The sequence below is a fragment of the Silurus meridionalis genome, chromosome 22 (genome assembly GCF_014805685.1).
Source record: "Silurus meridionalis isolate SWU-2019-XX chromosome 22, ASM1480568v1, whole genome shotgun sequence".
Lineage (NCBI taxonomy): Eukaryota > Metazoa > Chordata > Actinopteri > Siluriformes > Siluridae > Silurus > Silurus meridionalis.
Genome location: NC_060905.1, coordinates 7,233,843 through 7,252,633, shown reverse-complemented (window position 1 = coordinate 7,252,633; position 18,791 = coordinate 7,233,843). Strand labels below are relative to the sequence as shown.

The 18,791-nt window shown below is 36.8% G+C and overlaps 1 long non-coding RNA gene across 2 annotated transcripts; it reads left to right on the top strand.

Moving 5' to 3' along the window:
- Window positions 1-387: 387 nt before the first annotated feature.
- LOC124376268 lies at window positions 388-15,024 on the top strand. 2 transcript variants are annotated; one of them, XR_006923809.1, is made up of 3 exons: window positions 388-626; window positions 1,022-1,071; window positions 12,644-15,024. It is a non-coding gene; the product is annotated as an uncharacterized LOC124376268 (long non-coding RNA). The 2 variants fall into 2 exon arrangements; XR_006923808.1 differs by lacking the exon at window positions 1,022-1,071 and having other exon boundaries at window positions 409-626.
- The last annotated feature ends 3,767 nt before the right edge of the window (window positions 15,025-18,791 follow it).

Here is an 18,791-nt window from a genome sequence, read left to right as displayed (position 1 = left end):
CTACAGCATTACAGATTTACTCAGCCACATACAATCTAAAGGTTTATAGTATACTTTTTTAACAAAGCGGGGAAATATATGTGTACAACGCATAAATATGCATTAATATATTATTTAAACATTGATGAAACGCATCTCTTCATGCATAGCCGGTTTCTATATTTAGAGCTGATTTCTAGGAAAAGTAGGAATGTCCTTTGCCTCGTTCACTGGAACGAAGGAGGCGCGAGCGCACGTCCTCCTGCTCTTCATCTCATCTTAATGGCACTCACTGGAGTCTAAAAGAAATAAAATTAGCATACAATTGGGCTGTGTGTGTGTATGTGTGTGTGTGTTTGGAAGTGTTTCCCCCTCCTTTTTTTTCCACGGCCTAATTTTCACCTCGGGGCGTGAAGCTGCCGGAGGGGGAGAAGTGAGTCAGAGCGCGTGCACAGGGACTCCTCTCTGAGCTCCGAGGCGCGCGGAGGTGCAGCTCTCTGGATGAAGAAAGCACGTCTTGATTAACGCCAGTCCACACATGCACTCACGCACGCACACACACACACACACACGTATGCACGCACGCGCACACACACTCACACGGAACAGGCAGCGTACACGCGCGCGATTCTCTCCTGATCAATACGGTAAGTTCTGGGGAGCTCTGATGTATCCAAAAACGCAGAAGGCATGCTGTCAGGGCGTCTAGTTGTTACGCAGTTATACAGATGTGGACAGCTGTGAGAAAATAAAATAGTCATTGACACAGATAAGAACCAACGAATGAACGCATGTCATTGCTTGAATTATTATTTTTTTGTTTACATGCATTGCCATGTGAAGTGACATTTCAGGACTGTCGCTTTCTCAGACTGAGACAGACAGATTGTGTCTGCTGAGAGAGAAAGAGAGAGAGAGAGAGAGAGAGGGAGAAAGACAGACTCGACCTGAAACGTTTTCATTCTACTTCTTTTCCTTTTTCTGTGGACATCAAAACATTTAACCTGATAAATAAGTGTACTTAATCTCTAACTTGTTATAGATCTGGCTACAGGTTTCCTTCCAGAAATCCAGTCTGACAGTGGTTTGAAGGTGAGATACTGTAGATCTTGAAAGCTTAATGCTGGAGACACTGGAGCTCTCTGGCTATAACTGATCATTAGTAGAACTGAGTATCTAACATGGGTTGTTGGTTATTATAGTTACTAGAATTTTCCTTTTGTGATGCCAGTGGCGGGGTTTTGGGGGCGAGATGTGTTTCAGTTTCTATCCAACTGGCCCGCAAAGTCCCGCTTGTGGTGCTCACCCATCCGAGAGACATCTCGTCCACTTGTCTTCAAAATTACTATAGCTTTTTTAAACTTACTATATTTATATATACAAGATTGTCTTGATGCTTTAGATGGAACCAAACTAAAAGCATGCAAATGTTTTTACCAGTTTACTGTGAACTTCTCCAGCTACTTGGTAATCAGCTCATAGTGAATAAGTCATTTGTTCAGGTTATGACATTACGCTCTGTTTTAATTTTCTTTTGTGGAAAACTTGCAGAGATCTTTTATTGTTCACTCACATTATAGTTCGAATGAATTCATATAATTTGGGGGGAATGTTCCCCTTAAAGCTGCTGTCTAAACACAATTGCTAGCACATGCTTTTTCAGAGCAAAAAAACTAGCAACAGTATCCATTTTTTTGCTGTATATAAAAAAATTCAATATCCTCAAAAAATAATTCTAAATCTAGTGCATAGGTGCAGTTTAGTAAGTAAAGATATCTGCATGCTAACTATAAGGTGTAAACTATATAAAATGCTTCATAAACACAGAATATTAGGCATATAAACACTATTTAATATAATTTAATTATGTGCAGGATGTTTCATGCATTACTTTGTGCATTGCATTACGTTATATACTTTCACTTTATCTCTGTTCACTTATTATATTTTATTTGAATCGATAAGAAATACACCAAAAATAATGAATGCACATTTTATGTTTTGTTACAATAGTTGCGTGTGTTTGTGTGTGTGGATATATATATATATATATATATAGTGTGTATGTGCATGTGTGTGTGTTGTTATTTTTATCACACGCTTACACTGAAAATGCTTTGTAACTTTAATGCGCTTTGACGTTAATTTAATCATTAATACAAACAGTTACATTTTAAACAGTCCCAGTTTACCTGAAATCACACTACAGGTTTGTGGAGACATTTATATCTATATTTAACTTTAAAACATAGTATAATAGAATCCAAGCCTATAGTTTCAAGCTTCAACATAAAATTTTTATTTTGACAGCCAAATTTAGCAGAAATTGCTCCTAAATACATTAAAATACCGCTCTCTGGTTCAACAACAATAAAACATGAGCCAAAGAAGCCATTTAAGGGCCACTACACACATATCTATCACAGTATGAAACATGTTGGTGTATGTGCAATGCCGCAGGGAGAATGAGGGGCTTTTGGGGGCACTTGTGTTTCAGTTTCACCATCATAATGCCCCTAAAAATCCTTATTGCTCTTGCACTAATCTCCAGCCTTCTTTAACGGATTGATATATGATTTAGGTCGGAACTTAAATTAAACGTCGAGGCACTGTGTTCATTTTTTTAAGTTAAAATAAAATGTAAAATTTATAGCAGTCCAGATTCTGTAAAGCTCCTGAGCCAGTAAAGAGTAGAGTTGACTTTATTGCTAAGATAGTGCTCCAGGCTTACTGGAAGAATCACTTGGAACCATTACAGGCAATGTGTTTGGTATGCTTGAGTTACGAGGTATGGCATTCAAGGCAACAATGAGCGAGCCATTTGCTAATAGTTCAAAGATGACAGAGCACAGATTGAATATCATACAAGCTATCATCTAGGGGCAGAGCAGATGTTTAGGGTCTTTTGCTTGGCCTGGAAGTGTTATCAACAGGCATAATTTCATTGCTAATAAAAGAAATACATGTCCTAAAAGGTGGTTTCGAAATGCTTCTGAAATCCAAGCGAAATTCGCACGGTGTTGGTGAAGAACAATTTCCGTGGATTTCATTATAAAAAAATGTAAGAAAAGTTAAATCACTCCTCAACATAACCTTAACCATCTGTAACATTATTGGAATGTGTAAATATTAGGGTTGTACCAAATGTGACTCTTCTCCAAATCCTGACTTTCTGGACTAGTTTTGAGTCCTTTTGTATAGTGTTTTGAGACAAGGTGAAGGTGAAACCAGTGCACACAACCTATCATGGCCAGGAAGCTAATGTTTAATTAGGCGTGTTTAATTTCTTTACAGCTTTCCCTCGCTGTTTTGTTGCCACTTATAGTCTAAATGGATCACACAAGCTCTTTCAGTATTTACTTTCAGTTGTTGTTTTATTAATGTTTTAACTAAATGCAAACCTAAGACATATTCAGGCAATCCATATTGGTGATATTGTAGAAAGAAGTGTCATATCCACCATATTGTAAAATCAATATTTTGTGTATGCTCACACCTTCAGTAAATACTTTTTCATTTGTAACAGCGAGGCCGTGTTGCTGAAACGATCGAAATATTTTTAAAAACAAGGGATTGTCTGTGTGACTCTCAGACAAGGGCATTTAAGGTTGAATTAAGCATGTGATGTGGAACAAGCTTCATTTTTAAACTAACATTAATATGGCAGCAAACAGAGGAGGCATTTTGTGTGTGTGTGTGTGTGTGTGTGTGTGTGTGTGTGTGTGTGTGTGTGTGTGTGTGTGTGGTGGTGGTGGTGGTGGGGGTGGGGGTGTTGGGGTGTCATAAGATAAATATATAAAATGTTTTCTCATCCAAAATTTTGTTTAGTACTTTGTCTTGTGTTGTTTGTCTCCAGGTTAGTTGCTTACAGCTGGGGTGGATTGTACTGTGGTTTTAACAGTAATGCCTTTTGGGTGCAACGGTTTTTAAGTTTGCAAAATTTTCATGATTTTAATGATCGTTTTGCATCTCTAAGTACATCATCCTAACTTCTCTAAAGTTTGCATCAAAGAATATAGAGAGGACCTTTTAACCAAGGACAATGTGAATCGAGGGAATAGATGAAGGCATTCCAGACAAAGGAAATTTACAGCTCTATGCAAAATGGAGAGAGATGTAACAGAGTTGGCAGGTCATTTACACTTGTCATGCATCATCATGTGCTATTGCCAACAGCCATAACCGACAAGAGGATGGTATGATTAGCCAAATGATAATCTTTTACAATAATTAAACAAACTAACATGAGATGGAAAGAACCCGTTTATGTTTTGTAGTATTAACTAAGTATAATCAGCATTACATAGACATTTTAATGTTTTTAGACACTATTGCTGGGGAACATAAGACCTTTAGCAGTTACCTAACAAGATGCACTGCATTTAAACCAAGTTTAATGAAGAAAAGATCAAGATTGAATGTATTGCCTCCTACAGATGCACTGATGTGGTTGTGTTCTAGTTGTAAACAGGATTCCCAAAAACGTACCTGACATTTGGTTGCCAGAGTTTTTTCTTAACTGAGAATCTACGATTAGATTTCACACACTGATATTATAGTACTGATATTTTTTACTCAGCCGAATGGTATTCGTTACATTCGTTATATTCGTTATGTAACAGTTACTCAGCTCAGCAACTCGTTTTCATGATTGGGTCTGTATGGACTATTTTTAGCTGACAAACTTAAAAATAAAGTCTCCTTATTTCCAGGAGCAATAATAAAATACAGCCCTAGATTTGTATTCAATAGACAAGGCACATTTCTACAAACATTTAAGGCGGAAAAAACATGTGGAATCCAACTACTTTCAGTGGAAACAAACTTTGCCAAAGTCAGTTAGGACAATACAATATAAAAATGTAATCTAGTACAATGCTATGCAATGCAATATATAATATAATATAATATAAAATAAAATATTATTATTTGAGATATAGATATAAATTATGGTGTAATCATTTAAGAACATGGATTGTGAATGAACCCTGGGCAGTAGTTTAACCCTGGTAATAATATTAATAACAGACATGTATAAAGTAATTTTTTTATGTGCTTTAATTTAAATAACTGACTTTTTCAAAAATGCCGTTTACAGTAAATTGATTGTAATGTCACAACCACTATTAAAAGCTACTATGAAAAAATTATTTCTTATAAATAAAATGAAATGGGTAAATATAAATTATTCTGTTAACATTATATTAGTTTATGCTTATGCTACCAAAAATAAACTTTATATCAATAAAAAATTAAGAAAGAAATATACAATTATTACCGTAATTTCCGGACTATAAAGCGCACCCATATATAAGCCCACTGAATTTGACAAAGATTTTTATTTTAAACATAAATAAGCCGCAGGTGTCTACATTGAAACTAATGAACTTTACACAGGCTTTAATGAAAGACAGTGTCTGTTACACGGTGTAACGGGTGAAATATGTTGTGGCTCCTTTAGGAGCATAGCGGTATTTTGGGAATAGCCTGCCGCCGCATTTTTCCAGTATTACTGCATGTGTGCAAGACCGAGGAATATGTCTTTATTATTTTCTGATGCTCATTTCTAAGTCTCTTTAACTAACCCGTAACGCTGTTGCCAAGAAAAATAAAAAAGCATGAGTTTTGGAAACCTGTCTGTGCTTATATGATTTCTGTTGTAACTGGAGTTAGTGAGCTCTCCCTTCACCCAGACTCAACGCGTTACAACGGCTTGTATCTAAACAGTAGCCTACCAAGAAAGTCATTGTTCACTGTCTTCCTCCTTCCTTTCACAACTATTTCTCTCTGGAGTTTATCTTTTGGCATTGTTTTTTGTAAAAAAACAACATTGTTAGGTGATTGGAGCTGTTTTGCTGATTTGGTTCAAATTGTTTGATTAAGGGAAGGGTAGCTGCAAAAGGTATACTGTCTGATGACTGTTATCCTATGATTGAAATTTCTGTCCTGATATAAGTATTCCACAAGTCAAGAGAGCTTACAGAATGGTGCAATGAGTATATCAAATGTATAACTCATATGCTATGGAAATTCTGGTTACCAGATTTCAGACACCTGTGGGACATTTTGAATTTGTTAGTGATCACAATTATCCACCAACCACACCAAAGCAGACAATCGGACTTACAGTCGTAAAAAGCATTTAACAATCGTAAAAAGCATTTCACTGCATAGTGTACTCTGTATGAATGTGTATGTGACAAATAAAATTTTAATTTGAAGGAATACTTTTCGGAAAAAAGATGTTCTGGTGATCCAGTACAGTCCTACTGACTTGAAGAATTTATGCCAAGGCACATTGAAGCTGCTCCGGTGGGCCGTTATGTTCCAACACCTTATTAAATTGTTGTATTTATTGAATTCCACCTTCATTTTCTTGCATGCATGTGATACTTGCCAGGATCTTTACACAGGGACAGATGATGCAGTATGTGCAATAAATACAGTCATCATACTGCAATTAGTCTTTAGCTTTTTCTCGCCAGTATGAGTGTTGGGCTAGCTGTAAACAAAATGGAGCTATTTTCTTAGCAGCTTGTTACCGTTGGCATTGTGTCTTTTATAGCTTGTTACTATTGGCATTGTGTTTTCCAAAGCTTTTCAATGTAAAGAGAATTTTACAAGGCTCCATGTTTTCCATTAACCTGAGTATGGATATGGGACAACTGTTTGTTAACATGATTTATTTGCTCTGCCTGATGTTGGATCAGCCCTGTGGAATCTATGCTCCGTTATAGTTGTGTTCATACTTTGACCTGACATTAAAGAGGTTTTGATATCGAAAAGCTGGCATGACCAAATGGACCGTTAAATAGGTGCCGTTAGGATACCTGGCCTCTTATATCCCGATGCCTATAAGTGGCCAATCCCTTTGTCTATTTACTTAAATTTAATTCAATTAATTTTTATTTGTTTAGCGCTTTTAACAATGGACATTGTCTCAAAGCAGCTTTACACAGATAATACAGTCATAAAGAATAAATATGATTGTTTCTTATACAGGTAATTCTTGAGTAACGATGGTTCGACGGACAAACTTTTCGATCTTACGATGACTATCGATACAAAATTATGAAAAACTATTTACATTTTTGCGCAGCATTTTAATTTTCGTATGATACTTTGGCACACTGCCAGGATGTACCCATCTCCTGCCATGTGAGATGCCTTATTCTCACCAGCGGTTTATAGAGTTATGTGGTCTCAGTGTTAGAGCGCATATTATTTACTGTTTCTTCGGCATTTTAAAGCCGCATTTTAGCTCTTGTCTCTTTTTTATCCGCATCACCGGACACAAAAACAGAGTGCCTGGCGCTTTTGCACGTGCTCGTTGCCAAATACATATATACTATAAAGTTTATACATTATAGTACTGTAAATTGCTCTGTTTTGCTAAATTATTTACTATGATTTTTTTTTTATTATCAACAAATTGCAGTATCCATTGTAAGTCGGGGACTACCTATAATTGTAAGTTTGTCCCTAATAAACAAGCTGGTGGTGAATCTCCCTGAGATGACATAAGGAAGAAACCTTGAGATTGGTGGATGAAACCTTCATCTGTGTGGCAACAAATGTCTATTAATTACAGTTCGTTGTTGAGGTGTGCAGTAATCAAATGTAACCTGTAGTCCTAAACCATTGTAGATAATGATAATGTTCAGCCATTATTAAATAATGGATTTCCTTTCCTCCTTTACTGTTATCTAAATCTAATCTATGTACACTATACAGGATTCAGCAACCAGGCCCCAGTCCTTCTTGTTGCCCTAATATAGTCAGCAAGACATTGGTTCCCTAATGGTAGTCAGAACAGTCTGGTGTCTAACTCTGAACAGATCTGCTTTTGAAAAATGAATGCCAAACTGGCCACTCGTGTCTGATGTCTGGTTCCTCAGACTACATCTTAATTGTATGCTGTTGATTCGAAGTTGTTCTGCGAATGGTGTTCAGACTTGATTTACGTAATGGCCAAGACCTGGGATCTTTTCATCATCAGCAAGTATCCATGTACACTAAAGGTGTAAGGTGGCAGACATCATCACCTTGGCATGTAGACGAGCTCTGTGCCCAGAAGGTAAAGTGACATGCACTTCTATGAGAAATGTCTTCTCTTTCTGGGCCTTATATAGAGGTGTGCCACTTCAGAAGATCTGAGTTGCTGCTACCTGGGTTTGACCAAGCACTTTAAAATTTGACCCAGTTTGCTACCTACCCTTGAATATGACAAGAACCATCCCAGTTTGTACAAGCAATGGAGAAAGCTTTCTCATTGTTTTACAACAGCAACATGTAAGCAATTAAATGGACACTCCATAATACACTAAGAAGGATGGACCTATGTGTGTTTGGCTTAAGCTATTTAGCTTGAGATATTTGTTTTATAACAAAGCCACATCCGGACATACAGTATATACAAAGTATGAAATATGTCCCTGAACCCACTTGTTGACTGCTAAATTATAGTTATTTACCTAGTTTGAATTCTAATACTAAATATTAATTTGAAAATAGAGACATTTCTTCATTCATATTTAGAGGGAAATCCTGTGGTGATTCCTGTTACTCATGACTCCTGATCTGTATTCATTTTCCATTTTCCACTAGTTAGTCATTTCTGCCAGTGTTCATTTTTGTTTGAAATCTGTATAAAATCAGTGAAAAAGGTTTATGGGATGATTGCTGTATAACAGAAGTAGTTAATCCAAATTCTATAATCATTCTTCTTTTAGTATTTGTGTGCATGCACATAAGGAACTATACAGGCATTACACATCGCCATTTACTATTATTAGTTTCCTGAGCTAACTAGCTAACTAACTACTTCAAGAAAGCTGATGTAGCTAATCTAGCAAAGGATTGACTGAAGAACTTGCTTGTAATGTTAGATATTATGCAGTTTATTGGCACATTCAATAAAGTACAAATCATGGGGTGAGTTGAGTAATCCATGAAAGTTTTTTTTTGTGTGTGTTTGTGTGTGTGTGTGTGTGTTGCTTCATATCTGGTATTTCCTTCTCTAATTATATGTACCTGTTTTTTTTCCCTGTGATTACGATATTCAGAAATGTGTTACTTCCCACAACTGAAAATAACGATATGTAACAGGTCAAGGAGTGACCTAATTTTTGACCCAGTTCACCACCGTTATAGGCCAGAAAGAGATCTGAACTCCAAAATCTGAAGAAATAAAACAATGACTTCATAAAGAAATTGAAAAATACTTTAAGCAGAATTTTGAGACCCCTATTTATGTACACTATTCCAAACACACAAAATACAAAACACTAATATTAGAATTAAACGATGAAAACATTTATTAACGTAAACCCGTACATAAATGTAAACAAAATCCAAAAATGTATGCACATGTTTATAATCAAGTAAAAGATACAGATACAGGTCATCTTATAATGTCAAAGGTCCTAGGTTACTGTCTCTGATTGGGTTACTGTCTCTGTGCAGTTTCTTCGTCCCTGTGAGTTTCCTCTGAGTACTTCAGATTCCTTCCATTTCCCAAAAACCTGATAGGAGGAGGACTGGCTAAGATAGATTGGCCCTAGGTGGGCGTGTGTGTGCAAGTGATTGATTGGCATCACATCCAGGGTATGTCCTCACCTCATGTTCAGCGTTCCTTGGGATAGGCTCTGGAGCCATTCTGACCCTGACCGAGATAAAGCTGCTACTCAAAGCAAGTGAATAGAAGAATATCAGCCCTGTATTTGTATTAAAAAAACTCACAATGATGATAATTATGCTATGCCATGTATAGCATATTTATAATCATTGTGAGGTTTTTTTTACTTACAAATGAAATAAAGATAAAAGTCTCCATTAAAAACAGTTATCTTTTTCTAATGCACACTTAAAATAGATGGACAACATAGAGAGGTTTTTGTACCGGTTTATTTGTTTAAAAACCCTCAGGTCAGGCTGGATTTAGTGAGAAGTTCAGATGGGAAAGTCATTATTGACACCTCACACAGCCAAGAGGCGCCTGCCAAACTGAACTGACTCCAGTTAACACACTGATGCCGAATCAAACTCTTTTATAATTACCTACTACTTTTCCTAAACATTTGGCAACAATATATTTGTATTCTGACTTAAGTAATACTTACTATACAGGTATATATCCATAGTCATGACTGTGGTGCTGTTCCACATCAGCTTAGTAGGAGCAGCATTGAGTTTAGCTTTAGCACAACTCAATTATAATATCTGTATGGTTTTTTTTTTCTCTGCCTCTATGACACCATTTTTAGCTATAATAATTGTTTAGATTTACTCACTTATTCAGAAATCAGCTGACCTGATGTGTTATAAATCTAGCACAATGAATAACACAGTGTGCATGACATGGAGAAATATATATTTGAATTTGGCCCATAGATACGCAATACAAGAGCTTTTTTACTGTTATGAACACTATGTGACACTCCAGAGTGATGGACTTGATATGGCAAGGAAAGCATTCACACCATGGCCCTCGAGAATGCCATTTCACTGTTTAATAAGCTGAGCTGGGCAGTCTCCATGTTCTAACACAGAAGGAGATACAAACTCAGAGGGAGAGAGAGAGAGAAACCATCATTGTGTAGTGTTAAATATTTTTATATAATGCTATATAAATCAAGAGTGGAAAAAATATGCATGTAATTTAGGTGTGCCTGCTGAGCTAAGAAAAAAAGCTATAACTTTTTGGTCGTTTGGTCTGTCATTAAGATTGGTGCTAGAAACTCAGTGTTCAATGTAAACTTTAGGTCATCGGGTTCACTGGGGGCTGAAATCAGGGTCGAATTTATAGCACGGTTGACTCCTTCTATGAGGTGTTAATTGTTAAATGTTTAAAAACACGCATTCTGAGAAAACTGAATAATATGCTTGTGAATTATTTAGACGTATTCAGGAAATTCTTTTGTACACTGAGTATATCTCGAGTATATCTTTGTTTCCTCTCTATTTTTCAATGACATCGTGATGTTGCAAGAGAATCCGTAGGCCAGAGCTCTTGCTGAAAAATCTCGCATGACAAGTTGCCCTCGTGCAACTCAAGAGGGATATGTTTACCCTTTACCCCTGCCTCGATGGTTATATTTAGAGTTCAACATGAGGGAAAGTGTAAACCTACTTCCACTGCTATCTGACACAAGTCACAGGTGGAAACACACTCCGATCACCAATCCGGTGTCTCACATACAGGCTTGGCATGCGCTCAGAGCATACACTTTATTAAATACCTTGGTTTTAGTTGCATAACAGGTTTCTGAGCAACTACAATGTTACTGAAAGCAGCTTTATGAATAGTAATTTTATTTGGTTAGGAGCAGTGCATTCTAAATTATATTATACATAAATCTTACTCCAATAACATGGTCTTCATTTGACTTTTCTGGAGTGTCGTTCAAGAGTCATTTTTCAAATAACCTCTGTTACCTTCAAGAAGCCTCCACCTTTACAACATCATTAGGTCACACGTGATGTGGCTGCCGAATTTGCTAGTAGTCTAAAGGATTGAGTTTTTTTTCTTTTTCAATCGCCTGGAGTCAAGCCACCTGATGATTCAGCAAAATGCCACAGGGTGCTTTTCAGCCTGCTCGCACACGCAGGCCTGTAAATACGAGCACAATTAAGTACCATACTGCCAATCTGGCAAGGGTAGACTTTAATAGACCGACTAATCACAGACCTCCGAACTCCATTTCATAGAATGTGTTTAGGATTTTGTGAACATTTTACCGTTTCTTTTCAACGTTTTAATGGTAAATTATGTGAAACATCATGGGGTAAAACATTTGATTAAGAGTTTATTAGTAATACATTTTAAATGTGTGAAATAGAAAGATTTTTTTAAACAATTATTACTAATGGGTGGTCTTAGAAAAAACAGTTATTACTAATAGGTAGTCTTAGCAATTGTCACCTTAAACACCAAAAAGATAGAGAAGAAAATAATAAGAAGAAAATAGTAAGACATTTTCTCTTGTTATTTATGAAACATCATGGCCCAGTGTCATCTTGTATTTTTTTCCCCCTATTGTGACATGCTTTCTTCAAACATGTAAGAAACTGCTTGTGTAACTTCTTGTAACTCCCACCAGTTACTGTGTCACTGTAGGAGTCACCTATTTCAAATGTTTCTTGCAGAACTTCCAAAATTACTGGAAAGTGTATTCCTAGCTGACCAACTTCTAAGCATTATATCTTCTTTTTGGAACAACGTTGTACATTGCAAGTGATGTAAATCTTTTCTGATTTAGAGGGAAATTAATCAATTTAAAATTAGTGTGTAATTAAAAGCATAGACAGATTTCTACAACTGTCCAATACAATACAACACATCCAATGCTATATCTAGTGTGCATAGATGATTAGACAGACTTGGGGGGAGGTGATCAAGAACAACATGCAGTCATGATTCAGCACATTTTTTAAAGCCTGATAGGCTCTTTCTTAAAGAGCGATGCCTAGGGTCCATTTAAAATACAACCTACATTACTGAAGGTGTTTGTTTTGTCTTGTGAAAAATGTGAAGTACATGCATCAGTGATGTAAAAATAGAACACAGTAAAGGACACCACATACCCTAAACCTAACCATAAATATCATTCGTTTGTTTTAATCTTTCTTGGCATTAATGCCATTTCCTTATTCTCTCCAACAGGGGGTCGAAGCAAGGAAATGGATTATTAATCATTTTTGGCAATTCTGACCAAGAATGTCGCACAAGACTTAGGTTTTTATGATGGAATCACACCATAGCAAGCCATTAATCTGCATTCTTTGCCATTGTGGTAGTCTTTTTGGGCGGCAGAAGTATAGCGACGCTTTCAACACTCGTGAGGTCAAGGAGGAGAAAGAAAGATTGAGAGAGGGAAAGAGAAAAAAACTCAGGGCTGAAGCACGCCTGCACTGTGAAAACCAACACAGCTCGGCTTTTAACCAGAACCACATGCAAGGCACACCGTGGCCAAACCAAATGAATGAACGTTTGTTCTGAACAAAACCAAGATGTGTAACAGCAAGCTGATATTTGCTAGCAAATGGCGCTACCAATTTTTTTTTTTGATATAAAGTGCATTTACTCATGAAAGCTCTGCAGGTTGTAATGGAATCTCAGAATTACTATTCCTGAGTCTTTAAAGAAGAAGTTTTCTTGCTCTCATGACTGTTTCCACTAGGGACTTTATCAAATAGAAATAGAAAAGGTAGGCAGGGCAAAACGCTTTTTCCTCAAACAGGCATGTAGTGTTTTATCCCACTAAACAGATTTATGGATTCAAAGACTAAGGGTGAAACAATACAGACTAGATGTCCAGGCACATTTCAAAGACTCTGAGGAAACTTTGTATACAAAGCTCAATGTTTTTATGATAAAGTAAAATGGCTTTGCATCTCTCCAATGTGTACAAATGATCAAGAAATATAGAGAGTTTTCTTTTCCCTCTTTGGTTTAAAACAGGTGAGACAGGTTAAGACATGAGTCATAGCATTACAGTATTCCCAGCCTTTAACATGTTTAGACCTTGTCCACATTAGTAAAATTTGATTTTCATTATTATTATTATTATTATTATTATTATTATTATTATTATTATTATGTCCAGGATGATGGTCTCGTTGAGCTTGATGATATTAACACCAAATGGGCATGCTTAAGCAAGTTCACAAGAAAAACACGCACAGACATAAGTGCACATATGTACATACTCTAGCAGTATAAATGCTGTGACATTAGCAATAAAGGAATCCACTGAAGTATGAAATGGGAGATCCTAACGAGTGTTTAAGATGCACAAAATGGAATGTCTGTTTTCCTAGAATAACTTGATGTCAGTCATGAGCCCACAGGTGTGGTGACAGCACTATGTACAGCCAGGAAAGGCTCTGCTCCATAGAGCAAAAACTCCTTGGCACTGAGCGATGGTCTTTCCTGGCATGCGCGGCAGGTAAGAAGCAGCTAATTTGCTTTCCAGAAGCCACCATGAGATCCATCTTTACAAATGGAAGAGCTGCAGATGAACTGGGATCAAATGACACCAATTAAACCATTAGTTATGTTGTAGTAGTTATCATTGGCGGTACTGGGATTTAAACAGATTACTTTAGAAGAGCACAAAAAAGACGCAAAGCAAATTACTATTGGATTAGTCCTGCAAATCTCTTTTTCAAAACACATTACGTATGCACGATATATACATATTTCCTCTTTATCCACAATGTATTTTGAATGTTCATGCTTTCTTATGCTAAACAATAAACTATGGAAGTAATTATGTGTTCTGCTGTTCTGAAGCTAAATGCCTAGGAGGGTTTACACATGGGTTCGAAATTACACACTTGGCTACTTACTGCCTACTTACACAGCAATTACACCCCACCCTTCAATTTAATGATGCTATATTAAGCATTTTTTTGTTGTGTTCTAATAGCAAAACATGATGAAATATTAAGCTAATCAAGTAAGGGAGGTATGGAAAGGAAATGTCGCACCAAAGTGACGAAATGAAATTGCATGAAATGCTATATTTAAGGCTGAGGCATAGACCAATTGTAATCATGTTGAGGTTAGAGTAGGTCATGTTATTGTGTCATTTGCAAATGTATTCTACACATTTTCTCCTTTATACCTATTGTCTCGGCTATGTTTGCTGTGCAGTTTTCAGTCTGTCATGTGATGTGTGCAAATACTTGGTATTTGTTGCTAATGTGTCATGTATGCAAAGACAACGAAGAATACTTGGTCTAGCTCTGCAGTGTTCTCAGGAGTCTTTTTGGAAGTAAAATGTGAATGTACTCAAATGAACATAATAAATTAACTAAACTTATTTATATGAATGATTAATAATGCATTTATATTGTTTATAAATAACAATATAATTCATTTTGAGTTTCCCTGTGATTCCATGTATTTTTATTAAAAAATTTTTTATAAAAAAACAATGTAATTCACGTCAGTTTACCTACAGTTTCTGAAATAATGATGTGATGTGAAACTTGAATTAATACATTATTATTTGTCCATTAAACCTTTTAATGCTTAAATTTAGTGTCATTTATGTTTCATTCTTGTTAATTCTTTTTAACACACATCCCTTTCCTGTTTGCAGTGGTGATGGACAGGTTGATGGACGAGGTCAGACAGGAGTCTCCGTGGACTATGATGTTTTCGGATGATATTGTGGTTTGTGGTGAGAGTAGGGAGCAGGTTGAGAAGAGCCTGGAGAGGTGGAGGTACGTGCTGGAGAGAAGAGGAATGAAAGTCAGTAGGAGTAAGACAGAGTACATGTGTATGAATGAGGGAGGGGGCAGTGGAGTGGTGCGGTTGCAGGGAGAAGAGGTGGAGAAGGTGGAGGAGTTCAGGTACCTGCGGTCAACAGTGCAAAGTAATGGAGAGTGTGTTAGAGAAGTAAAGAAAAGAGTGGAGTGGGTGGAGAAGAGTGGAAGCAATGATTTGTGATAGAAGAGTATCTGCAACAGTGAAAGGGAAAGATTATAGGACTGTGGTGAGACCTGCGATGTTGTATGGTTTAGAGACAGTGGAATTAAGTAAAAGACAGGAGGTGGAGCTGGAGGTAGCAGAGCTGAAGATGTTGAGGTTTTTGCTGGGATTGACGAGGATGGACAGGATTAGGAATGGTTTTATTAGAGGGACATCGCATGTAGGACGTTTTGGAGACAAGGTGAGGGAGGCGAATGCTGAGGATGGAGCCACCAGGTAGGAGGAAAAGAGGATGATCAAGGAGGAGGTTTATGGATGTGGTGAAGGAAGACATGCAGGTAGTCGGGGTGAAAGAGGCAGATGTAGAGGACAGGGGGGGGTATGGAGACGGATGATCCGCTGTGGTGACCCCTAATGGGGGAAGCCGAAAGAAGAAGATCTTATTAAGAAAATGACCCAAAAAGTGAGGAACCCAATATTTGTATTATTTTGGAACCTAAGCTGTTTAATTGGAAATTAGACAATTTTTTATAGTGTCTTATATTATTATATGATGTTCATGTTTGAATGATTTGTTTGTCGAATCATTTCAGCTTCATCTCTAATATTTCTAAAAATCCATCTGCTTGTTTGCCTGCTAGAGATAAAGTGAGGTAATATCATACACAAGGAGTTAAATTAAGTCCAATAAGAAACGCCACTCTGCAATTTCCAGATGCTCTCAAGGGAAGTAAACAAGCAAACATGCAGCCGTAAAATTAAGAGCCTCTTCTGTCCTGCTGCCATGTGACCGCAGAGGCATATGACTTCCATAACTTTCCCTGCTCATTATCTGCTGATGGCAGTGCATAATTGAGTCAGTGTTGTTGCAGCTTGGCGTGTCCATTGCCTCGGCTTGAGAAGACTCATCCTCGCCCTTCATCCTGCCCCGAAACATACTGCAAGGCACTTCACATGAGAGTCTCATGCAAGGAAGGGGGGACTTGAGACACAAAGGCCACTTTTATACATGAATGTAGCTTTTTTTCCAGCAAGCATTACTTTAAATAATTAGTTGATCAGCAAATTCTACCCACACAATAATGAAATTGAATCCTGTAAGAGGAAGATAAGTTACTAGGCTATTCCTGGTTGCTTTTCAATGACTGTACAGAACGAAAGGCCAAGTCAACGAGGTCAGCATGAGGCCATGGTAAGGAGGGATACGTTCATCCACTGTATGTATGGGGAATTTGTGGTAAGTTTCCATAAACTCAGACTAACCTATCAGTATAACACACACTAGATGTTTTTTATTATAGTTATACATTTTTAATAAAAGCTAAAAGCCCACATTAAACTCTGTATACATAGATACACATATAGATCAATAATAATAATTAATAATTAGTTGTACGACTTTTATACACGTTAAACAAGCACAAATTATTGTACACATCTGTGCATGTATGTGCTGTAATCTGTAAACTGCATTTTTATTGTAAATAAAATTTTTTCTTTTATTCATTTTTTTCTATTCTATTTGCGTTGTTTTTTATCTTTATCTGTCATGATCAGTCAAATAAATGCATTTCTGCACACTGTCCTGTGAATGTCTGTTGTATGATGTGAAAGAATAATTAAAAAAAACGTATACCATGTTTATATAATGCTTATTTTTGTGTACACACGTGACATGCCAGTGCAATTAACCTATTTACAAATTAAGTAATAAGTTTAAATGTTTTGAATTTTTGTCCAAAAAAGGACATTCTTACCTTTTCTGAAAAAAATTGCTTAGACCATTGATTTGAATTGCAGTCTGGTTTATACTGGTTAGTACTGTGAAAGGTAACTGGTTTTATTGAAGTTAACATGTTATTCCTGGTTGCTGTATGCTGGTCACAGAAAAGTGAGTACTACACACCACCTACAGGTAGAATTGTGTTTCTGTCTGCGTCATTGTGGATTTAAGATGCATTCAGGCCTGTTTCTAGATGTCTGAATGATGCAATATCTACATATTTTATCTGTACAGAGAATAAAAAGTGCAGAATTAAACAAAAAGCAGTATCTGGTTTATAATGTGCAAGTAAATGAAGTGTATGTTGCGTCTTGGACATAAGGGGGCGCTACATTTCTTTTGTTTTCTTACCAGGCACGTGGTTTCGCAAGCATAAACATTCCCAGCATTCCCCGGATGTTAACGCGTGTATTATGTTTAGCATGTGCGCCACACCACTCCGACTATGGTCATATTCATCATCCATAACCATCCAGACATCCATAACCGGTCATTTATTTGCCTTTATGCACGTTCACTGTTACTCACAGGCTGAGAATGAAGATCCAGTTATAATACACGCTCTTATGACTCCACGCCATAATGAAAATGTGGAACAGAGTTGAGTTTGTGAATGCAGTCCGGATGTGTTTGTGTTGTTGCCTGCTGCAGTGGTCCCTGACTGGTTTTAAAGTGAATGCAAATCATTTATTCACATGATATCACTGTATGTAATGAATATTCTGCAGTCAAACTGAATGGGAATGGTTTCATATGTAAATAACTCAGCAGTTATAAGCACGACCACTGAGTTATTTACATATGAAAGGAATGCAAATTCAATCCAACAGACTGTAGGAGGAATATCTGTATTAGGAAATAATATATTTACATTTGTGGCCTTTAGCAGATGCCCGTGTCCAGAGCGACGTACAAAAGTGCTTTTGAGTCTCTAGCAAGGAATAAATCTACACTGGTACACTAAATTACAAACTCAAAATAAATCAGAATACAACTTTTGATTTTTACAAAGCAAACTTGGAAAGTGGTAATTTAAGTGTTTCAGGAAGAGGAAGGTCTTCAACCGTCACTTAAAGATAGCCAGGGACTCCGCTGTACGGACATCTAGGGGAAAATCATTCCACCACCTCGGTGCCAGAACTAAGAAGAGCCTTGAAGTATACTTACCTCTCATTCTAAAAGAAGGTGGTACCAGTCACACAGTGCTGGAGGGTCTCAGACAGCTAGGTGCAGTGCGAGGTGTGATGAGGTCTCTGAGGTCACCCAGCCAAAGGCCAAACTAACAAAGGATTATGCTTTTAATGCCATAACAACACATCATTATTTTAAAAGCACGTGACAATGTGACAAATGTGCTTGATTACTGTTGCTGCAGTGAAATGTTTGGCAAAGAGGCACAAAACAAAGAAATTCACTTATACACTTGATTGCAAAGGTAAAACTATGATAATGATTTAGAACTGAACACATGTCAAGGTTCACATTATTTCCATATATATATATATATATATATATATATATATATATATATATATATATATATATATATATATATAGTGTGTGTTTGTGTGTCTTTTTTTTTTTTAC